Source organism: Corvus brachyrhynchos, unplaced genomic scaffold (genome assembly GCF_000691975.1).
Source record: "Corvus brachyrhynchos isolate BGI_N302 unplaced genomic scaffold, ASM69197v1 scaffold310, whole genome shotgun sequence".
Taxonomy (NCBI): Eukaryota; Metazoa; Chordata; class Aves; order Passeriformes; family Corvidae; genus Corvus; species Corvus brachyrhynchos.
The window spans coordinates 3,044,828-3,055,491 of NW_008236213.1; the positions used below are offsets into that span (position 1 = coordinate 3,044,828).

A 10,664-nucleotide genomic window follows, 5' to 3' on the forward strand; every position below is an offset into this window, starting at 1 on the left:
TGACATTAAAATAATGCTTAACTTTCTCTTGTAGGAAAAAAAATAAGCTGCAGTGAGGTTTCCTCAACACCTGGCATTTAACAGCTGGCAGTGGGCAGGTAGCATGTCTTACAGTGCTGGCCAGAGATGCCTCTGCTTAATACAAAACAGCACCAGCAATCCTTACCCTGAGGAATCACTGCTGTTAATCACCAAATTTATTAAACTGGAAAAGCTGCTGATACACATCTGTTCTGCTGGTGGGAAAGGGATTGGCTCTGGCATTTCTTCTCAAGATGGATATAATTCATGAGCTTATTCTAGCATCTGGTGCCAACTGCACTGAAGATTTATGCAGTGTCAGTAAAAAATGAGGTTGTTATCACTGCCAGGTTTATGAAATGTTCTCTGCTTTACTGTGAATATATGTTCTTAAGCAATGTGAGAAAATGGCTGAGAACCTCATATTTGGGTGTTACCTCTCCTTCCACAAACCATGTTCAAATCAATCCATACAGACTTTTTAACAGTATACTTCTCTGATTGAGCAAGTAGGATGAGAAACTGTTCACTTCCACAAAGACAGGTCAGTAATATTTTCTGGAGGGTTTTTCTAATTATTGTTTGGCTTACATGATTTTTTTGTGAAGTATGCATGCATGCAGAAAAATTTGGGACATATGTGCTCTTTAAAAAACCCATACAATTACATTCTTTAAATCTGATTTTAATGCTGCATAGTTACCAGAAAGACTTTCTTGTACCTCAGAATACAGTGCTTAGTCCTTTCATGACTGAGGCTTTCAATGACCGCTCCATTGACAGGTCCCCAGGTCTCTGTTCATTCTATTCTTCCTCAGATCTGCTGTTATTCCTACTCCCTTCTACAAAAAGTATGAGTCCCCATTAGTTTTCTCTCCACCTTTTCATTTCTAGTCTCTGTCTATCATTACAACAACCTTTGTTAGGGTGCCTGTATTACTTTTTTGAGACATTGGACTTTTTATCAATCCACTCCACATGTTTCCTTGAATAATTTGATCTACTCATATTTCCAAACCTCCTCTTAATGTCAGTTCCCAATAGCGACTTGCAGCTCCTAATCCTTTTCCTTCCATTCTGTTCCACAATTATTTTAATTTTTTTCCTGATCTTTTCTGGGGAGTGCTTTGCTGGCATGAACATGGCTAAAGCATAATCCCTACAGAGTCAACAGTGGATAGAGCTGTAAGAGGTGGCAAGGTATCTTCCTCCTCTAATGCAAATAAATATTTACCTGTCATCTTCTTAATACTTTCCAGTATTTCAACACACCCTTAGAAAGCCTCCTCTAATATCTTGTTATCTCCTCTAATATCTACCATGTTATAACTCAAAGTTTTCTAACTCAACCATACTTTTTTCTGCCTACAATGTCAGGTGATCTCTTCCTGTCTCCCACTCAGTTGCCACATGATTCAGTGAACATCACACTTCCACCTGCCACACTGGAAGGGTGTTACCACGAGGATCCTCTCTTCCTCCACGGTATTCTCTTGGTTTTGAGCTAAGAAAACCCTGTTCTGGTCCTAGCAAGGGTGTTTTCCAGACACACTGTTATTTTGTTCTCTTTTCTCTGGTCTCCTGCAAATGTATTTACATCTAAAAATATGAGGCATAAAAATCAAACATTCTAAGAGGCATCTCTGCACTGAGCAGAGTCCTATTTTCTTATCTTACGTATGGACGTCCTGAGTTTGTTTCTTTCAGCTTCTGTTTCTTCCCATATTGTGCTAGTAACCTGCTACTACTACAACTTATCACCCTGGTGCCTGGCATGTACCGAAAAATCCAAAACTACAAGAATACACAAGATGGCTTCTCATACCTTTGTGAGAGGATGAGAAAATATACACTATCCTTCTTGTTCTGCAGACCTTCCCTGTGAAAAGAGTGAAGTTTTCCAAGGTTACCCCAAGGCTACAGTTAAGCTTGCAGCCTATAAATCTGATTTGCAAATATATTGACTATCTCAATTCTCCTTACTTTAGGTGCAAAACAAAATAAACCCCCACTGACACAATTTTCTCTTCCCCTCAGCATTATTCATAAATGAGGTTGCCTGAAGGGAAGTGTTAAATCACCGCCTGTTATGGATACCCTCCTAGATTTTTACTGCTTCCAAACTCCAGTGCTTCTCCTTGAATCTTGTCTTTCTTCTATCATCATTTAAACAACTGACAGTTCTAATTATTGTACTCATAGACAAGGACTTAATTAACCTAATCAGCCTGCCATGGAGCTGACAGGTATGCTTTTCTGTCAGAGTTAGGTCAAAACATGTAATCTGCAATGAATAGGAGCTCTTTTTCAGCTGCTCTGGCAGTGGTTCAGTGCATCCATGTCTCTCCTCAGGCCACTGAATTGTGTGACCTTGTAGCTCACAATGAAGAGTGATGATTATAAAGTGTATGTCAAAAAGCTAGTCTTCTCTGACCCAGTTTCCAGATACAACACGATGGATAAATGCCAGGGAGGCAGCAGCCTGTGTTATCAGACAGAAGCAGGGCCAAAGCAGAGGGGAGCATTGCTTCAGTAGTGCCCAGAAACGATCGCTATCATTGTGGAGCAGTGCAGAGAGCTGTGCTTTTCAGGGTAGATTTAGGAGACACAAGGTGAGACGACAGAGAGACACCATTCTAAGCACTATGGGTGTCTGTGCCTGTACTGACTCAGCACCCTGACCACTTTCTGGCCATCAGTAGACAAAGAAAGACACAAATCCTTCTAAAAGCTATGGCTGCCGTTTATCATCAGGAACAGGTCACTACCACACAACTTGTGGACTCCCTTGCTGCTCCACTAGCAAAGGTCAGAGAGGGAGATAATGGCCGGAGAAAAAAGTGAGAAACAGCTTGCATATGTTTCTCTCCCCAGACCTCTCTGAGGCTGGAGGTGCTGCCAGAGTGGGAAGCCCAGATTTTTATTAACTTGCTGGTTTACCCTGGACTAAAAATAATACAATGTACTTCACATCCTGACAAATTATCTAAAATTAACTCAGCTAGGTAGTTACCTATAAATCAAAATACATTTTTACAGTGCATTTATATAAATAAATCCTTTAATGCTGGCTATTTTTTGTGCAAGGGCTGGAGCAGCTGCAGTGCTGTTGTCAGACCATTTAGGACTCCCTCCTTCTCCATTTCCTCTCATCTTCCCAATATACTCACTTCCTTTGAGAGTTTCCTATGCTAGGAAATATCCTCTTGATGAAAAATGAACCAACAGAGAGAAAGGTGTTTCCCCATTAGCAGCTTCCTGCCTCCCATCAGGGAAGTCAGCTGCCGGCAGCAGTGCCAAATCTGTAACAGAAAAGAACCAAAGAGAAACTGGAAACTAAACTTCCAACTAAGCCATAGACTGGAAGAACATTGTAAAGAGCTGGTGTTTGTCACTGTATTTATGTGAAATCTATTTGTCCTTGGACCCTTGTAAGGAGGAAAGGACTTAAACTTGTATTGACATTACTCATTAATGTGATTGCATCCTTAACCATCATCTCTCAGATAACCTATTGCAAGAGCCAGCCACACAGTTCTTAGTCCTGGCGTTCAGTCTGTGCAGTTGTTAACAAGCAGCGTTTCCAATCACTGGGCTTCCCTCTTGCAGAGTTGCACAACCAGGAGAGAAGGCCGACTAACACACCAGTCCTGCTCAGACAATCATGTTTGTTTCACTCTCTGACTTTATTCAAACCTAGACTTACTTCCCTTAGTCCTGTTCCTTTTAAAATATTAAGGGAAACTTGGAATTTTTAACTGCCTAGACAATATCAGAGTCTGTCACATTGTAAAGTAAATTTTTTTGCCAAGGGAAAGGAAATATATCCTTAAAAGGCAAGTCAGACTAGGTTAAGCATCATAAACTGCATGGGACTCTAGCCCGCATTATAGGCCCACAAGGCCCATAATGTGCAGAAAAGCAAAGAGCTAGAAACAAAAGTCCCAGCTCAAATAGTCCCCTTAGGAAAATGAACAAAGGCAAAACACTGATGTTTGTAATAAGGAATATGAAATCCTATGAAATTTTAATCTAATCCTTCAGAAATGGCAAATGCACCCTGAACTAAGAAAAATCATGTAGAACACCAAAACTTGAGAAGGGCTTGAAAACTTTCATACAGAACCCCAAAAGTATGGTCATGATGCGCAGGACATCAATGCGCAAGGTCCCTATGACTCATCAGAGCACTGACCTGTTATGCAACTCAAAATACAGCAAGTAAGACATTTGCGGATATGTTTTAGTATATCAGAAAACATACACTTTATATTTTAGAAACTATACTGCCAAAGAGAGTTGATTTATGCAAACCTTCATATTTGCAAGGGACATTGTAGTGCTGGCCAAAAGGAAATCAGGAGTCCAAAATAAGTAGAGATTAGAAGATATTTAGCATTACATTCAAACCAAACATGGGACCACAGAAGGCTGAGCAAGCAGAGCTAAGACAAGAAGACAAAGCAAACTGAACTGTGTTGCCCAAAGCATTTTTATAAAATCACATTGAAGGGCAGCTACCTCTAAAGAGACAGTGAACCCCGAAGAACCATGGGAACCCCCAAAGTCATTGGACCCTCATTGATTTTAACACATAGGAACATACGGACTAAAATTAGAAGATGAGCCTCTTGAAGCAGTATGGAATCCTAGGAGGCTCTTAAATTTATTCTGAATTTATTTAGGAACCAGAGGATGACTTGAACCTTAAGCACACATCCCCACACACTGGGATTAATTATTAAACACTTCACGGTTCAACTACTCTTTACTTGTGTTTGTAGCCTCAATAACATATTGGCTGCAATGTAGTTACACAGATTGACACAGCTGAGAAGAACTGAATCTTACTTGTCTTAACCCTTAAAATCTTCCTGAAACATTGTGTGTAACATAATAAAGATAATAAACTAATATTGCTGCCTAATGCCTAAGCTGGTAGAGTAGATAAGTAAGGTTTCTGCAGTAGAGACTGTTCCCATGTGCCTGTTTGCACTGCACCCAGGGGGAAGAAAACAATATCCTGATGAGTTCGACAGTGTGAATCCCAAAACCGGTTCTCACTGAACAATAGCTTTCCATTAGCCTGGTGAAAGGATGCCTCTGATCACAGATATTGCAGAGACAGTCTTTTCAGGACTATTTCTACTCAGACTTTCTCACGCAGGGTAAGTAGAGCAGGGAAACAGCTTTCAGTGGAAAAGCAAGCAAACAACAAAACAAAACAAACCCCTCTAAGTAAGGGTAGATTAAGAGTCTGGGAATCTTTTGATCTTTTGGACTCAGCTGTCCTCCAGCAGAACAGAGAACAGCTGACTGAGGTAAAAATAATGCCAAATAACTGGATTTCTGGAGAAGAAAAACTAAAAGGAGGCTAGGAGTGAATGGAGAAATGTGCTTGTCAGTGAAACTGGCTGGGTGAAATCCTAGTATTGCCACAATCAATCAGGAGCTTTGCTTTTGGCTGCAGGGGAGCCAGGCTTTAACCACTGAGTTCAGTGAGGACACACACCTTACAAACAGCATTCACTCCGGGAGTTTAAAAACTTACTGTGAAAACATTTCGAAAATTCATTATTCAAATGAATTATCAAAAAAGCAAGTATTAAAAACCAAAGAAACTATATTTCCATTTCAGGTGAACAACTATAATGGGCATTACTGAGAGATACATTAAGAATGTTCTTGCTAAAGTTCAGCTACAGTTGCCAAGTTGGTGGTAAGGTACACTTCTCCTTTGAAAAAACCCTGCCCATGCGAGCTTCAAAAATAATGAAGTCTTGTATTTATCAATATCTGAATTTATCAAGTATCTTACGGAGTGTGTACATGTACATCTATGAGCCTATACACACACAGAGAAAAACTCATTGAGTGAGACTGTTTTTGTCTAGGGATCAGAATACCTGGGCGTATGAAACATTATGCTGGTTTACAACCCTTGAATTATGAGCATTGTATTGCTAGGCTGCACCTAACTCAGCTCTCACTCAAATGAAGATTGCTGGAAAACTTTTGACAAGAATATTTTTTTATTTTAAATTGCCAAATTGTACAAAAATGTAGAAGTTCCAGCTACATGGTGGGTTTTTGTAGATTTTTTTCCTGTTTTTTCCTCAGCTGTCTACCTAGACCAAAGGGTGACCAAGGACCCAGGTGTTTTAGCTTCCCAGAAAATGAGCCCTTGGCACTTCTCCAGACTTTTTAAGCCCTCAGGTCCCAGATGAGCTGTCTTCAAGTTAAGACTATGGGGCTCCTTTGGCCCACAGCTTAGAAACTGTAAATGTGCTGTAAACCAGTATCTTCCCTCTTTTCAGGGGGTACCTTTTAACTCCTGCTTTTGTCAGATATAGAACAAGATTGATGTTTTTTTTTCTTTTTTTTTTAGTTGGTATCTTCCACAAATTGGAAACCAGTTTTTTCCACCCAGTTCTGATTCCATTTTCAAGCATGAAGTGTCTTTTTTTACAGCAGGAAAGTTTTTATCATCTCAACTGGCACTATTCCACAACACTAACCACAGGCCAGTCTGTGCATTATAAACTGGAAATGGCAAGCTCCATACTCTAGAGCTACTTCACAGTGTTGGATATGAACATTTGTGTCTTGGGAAGAACGTTTGAAGAAGCATCTCCTTAAGTTACCTGGGAATCAGCTAACACAAGGATATAAACATCAGGGATGCAGAAGCACATAGAACCTAAAGCACAGAGAAACTCACATTCCACTCTGGGATCCATGGCTGCCCAGAGGTCAAATCTGCAGTGTGAAAGAGGCACTTGGGCATGGGCAGAAACACATGGGTACTCCCCTTACAGCGAGTTGAACTCAACTTCAGTTCTGTCCTAGAAGAAATATATTGTCTTCCAAAGGCACCAGCTGTATTTTGAATCATACAAACCTGTCAAGCTCATTGCAATTACTGCAATTCATTTAAATATGTACATACATACACACACACATACATATTTATATATATATGCATTTAAATGAATTGCAATATATAAATGCAGTTCCAAGGCAATAATAGCAGTGAAGAAATATGAAGCTCATGCAAATAATGGCATTACTTTCAAATGAAACAGAAAAAAAAAAAAAGAAGATAGTGAGAAAAAATAAACCAGATTTTTAACAGATTTATTTTTACTTTGACTTCAGGTCTTCATTTATTAACAAGAAGTTTCTTCCATAAGCAAGCCAATATTTATCCACAGGGCAAGGGAGAAAACATAAAATATTTACTTACTCATAGAAAAACAGTAAGCAAAAATTTTGCTAGATAGCCAGCCATCTGTGCAGGATGCTGGGAATGCATGGGGAGTAGTTTATTAACAGAGCTGTTCTGCATATTTTGTGTAGGTTACTCCTCTTGTTTTGAGTTTCTTCTGAAAGATCAAGATTTACCGCCTGAAACAGAGGCGGGTGTTCATTCATCCAACATAAATTAGTCTCCGGTGCAGGTTTAAGGCAACTGGCAGTGCAGGCCTTAACTCGATGAACCTGGAAAGGCCCACACCTCCCACACCACTGCTTTTCAAATGAGAAATTCCTCAGCACAAAAGACTCAGCCCACGGGACTTCTCCAGACAAACAATCAGCCTGCAGTGCTTCACTGGGCATGAGGGTCTTGGCAAGGCGCCATTCACTATCATTAAAAGTGTTTATAAAAAAATTGTTCATTTTTGGCCAGCTTTTTTTTTCCAAGGCCAGGCCTCCTCCCCCACATCTTCAGTGGAATGTGTTAATAATTTGCTTTGTGGAGATGAAAGGCTCTTTGATAGGAACAGCATAAACACATCTCACTGTGCTCAAAGGTCTTTGTCCCACAATAGAAGCATAGTTTCTGTACAGTGGCTTAAACGGAAAGAACAGACACATTTCTGAATCATTTTTCACTCTTTTTTTCTGCCTTTCCTCTTCACACACACACACGCATGCACACACACCCCGTTTGTCCCTTCCTTCAGTTCTTACAGTCTTTTGTAAATCCTTGTGTGGAATACAAACAAGGATGTGGTTCCAAACAAGAATTCCTCACTAATATTTGCAGCAGATGGATTAAAAATACCAGCCAGACCCCACAGTCTGTGGTGTCAGAAACCAAAAATCACAGCAAAACATGGGTCTGTCCCAGAGTATGTGACTGAGCATAACTTGGAGCAGTGTGTAGCATGGGAAGGGGGAAGAGTCCAGCTGCTATTGTCTCCTGATCTTCTCTTCAACAGCAGGTTGCAGAGCCTACTGAATAAATATAAATGAGAGTTTATAATTTATCTGGAGGGAAAAACCAGTAATAATTACCTCAATATGCAGTGTGTACTAGCATGCACTGCCTAACTGTTCTCTCCTGGCTATAGTGCCTCTCTTTCACTGCCCAGTTTGAGCCATTTGTGTGCATCTCATCTATACCAACACCACCCCTTTGAAAGCACAGCCTATTGGTGCTGAACCATAGCATCAGTCCTCAGTGATCCCGAATGGATAAAGACATAACTGAGATGTGGCCCTCACTCCTGTCCTGATTGACATGTCAACACAAGCCTTAATCACCAATATTGTCTTGAGGTATTAGCGCTTCAGGACATCTTTCAAAATGAGATTTGTGTAGGCTTGTTTTCTTTCATTTTTGTCTGTTCTTTTGACAAAAAAGATGGTATACTGTCCCAGCTTTACCAGTGTTTTTGTTTTCCTAAAGGGTTTGCTGCCCTCACACTATGTCTCTGTTTACTCGACAGATTATTTGTTTTCTATTCATGACAGCCCTCTCTAAAGAAAAATCAAACTATTTTACAGATGTGTCACCTTACACTTCTGAAGCATTTCCATTCAGCAACTAGAATAATATGGTCAGATAGGCTGAAGTGACTTGAGTGGTTATGCTACTTTTTTTAAGGTAATTTAGATATAAAGGCATTTAGCCACTGCTCCATACAGTGTTATGTGTTGTATACTATATGTAGACGGATTTGGGAATGGGCATCTGCTCAACAGCTCAGACTGTGCTCTGCAGCAAAGCAGCTTCAGTCTAGACATGCACAGTCACCTAGTTCCTTCTGAGAGAAACAATACTCCTGATAGCCAGTGCCCTACCAATACATTTCACATGTATGTTCTGTTTTCAAAAGCATTTTAAATCCTTAATGAACTCTGCTCAGAGAGTCACTCTCAAAACAGGGGTTGAGGTTTGTTAGCAAAAATGTAAGGGTTTAGGAAAAATACAAGGTATTGTAATTTAAATGTAGGTTTGCCCCAGTACAAGCAAAGCATGAAGTCTCTGAGCTCATCTGAGGTAACAGGAGTGGATAGCTTTAAGTCACCAGCAGTTAGGTTTGTATTGTGGGTAGAGGGGCGATTTAGCATCTTTAAGCTGCAGCAGCCTAGCAGGTGCTAATCTGGTCATTCTGTGCTGCTAATCTTGTTCTTTTCTGTAATTATTGTTTCCAGCCCCAGTGCTTCAGCTAACATAATTGTGGCTTGTCATCTGCAACACTTCTGTCATGCAATGGGAGAATGGGGGAATGCCTGAATGTCAAGCCTGAGTTTCAGCTACGGTACTCATCCTTCCCTAGGAAGAGAGGATGGCTGACACTGAATCAGGTGTTTGGATTGACAAGGAGTGAAGGTGAGTCAGGACCTCATCTGATGCTTTCACATCTTAAATGATGTGGGATGGAAGATCATGTATTGGCAATACTGCTGAATGAATATGGACAGCATGGATTTTAGCTCAATATATGAGAGCTCTGAATGCACCATTCAGTGTTAAGTAACTCTTAATACCACAGTTTGCTGAAGTGTCACTGCCCTCGTTATCTTTTCTATATATACCTTTCCACAACACTCGATGAAATAGTAATCATGTATCTTAATGTGGTTTCAGTGCAAAATCACCTGAAGAATGGCAGTTTCACTTGGTCTCAATTTAAGCACTTTAGGCCCATTCAGAGCAGAAACTTAGGGAGTGCCATGATACTGTGAAGCAAAGCAAATATTTGCACAACCCATGGAGACCAAGCAGCATGCACTATAAAGCAGATCTATTGTGTGCTGCTGTCTCCAGCCAGCATCTCTGTGTTTGTGGTGGGAGTAAGCAGGTCGGACCTGCTATGAGCCTCTCCTGGGCTAGTGGCAACTTATCTGTCAGACAAGTGGAACAGACAGCTTAGGGGGGCCAAGGGGAAGGGCAGTATTTTAAAGTGTAGTTGAAAATTCATCAGATCTTCTTTGCATGCATACAATTCAAAATATCTCTAACTCAGAGTGGTTTTTAAGTGAAAGCTGTGTTCCTGCAGGGGTATAGTGTTAAGTTTCTTTCCTAAAAGAAAGGATCTTCTGCTTGGCTGCTTGACTTCTGCTGCATTGTTGGAGATAGTTAAATGCAATCATCCATACTGAAAAACATCCAGGTTTTTCTTAGCTGATTTTTCATTCACTTGCAGGCTAATTTACAAGCCCAGCTGCATCTGTAGCTACCTGCGATAAGGACAGTATAACCTGCTGGTAGAGAGGCTAATGCCCTGAACAAGATTTGCTTTACTCTACATGTGATGTCTTGAACTGGTTCACAGACGTTCTCCTTAGCAAACACTTTGGTTTCCCCAGCATGCTCTGAGTTAATGTGGCACAGTGAGGGGTGGCTGCTC

The 10,664-nt window shown here is 40.5% G+C and overlaps 1 long non-coding RNA gene across 1 annotated transcript in view; it reads left to right on the forward strand.

Moving 5' to 3' along the window:
* The first annotated feature begins 360 nt into the window (after nucleotides 1-360).
* Nucleotides 361-10,664, forward strand: part of LOC108449099 — a 24,886-nt gene continuing 14,582 nt past the window's right edge. Inside the window, exons 1-2 of the long non-coding RNA XR_001865204.1 lie at nucleotides 361-565; nucleotides 9,466-9,643. This is a non-coding gene — a long non-coding RNA (uncharacterized LOC108449099). The remainder of the gene's footprint in view (nucleotides 566-9,465; nucleotides 9,644-10,664) is intronic.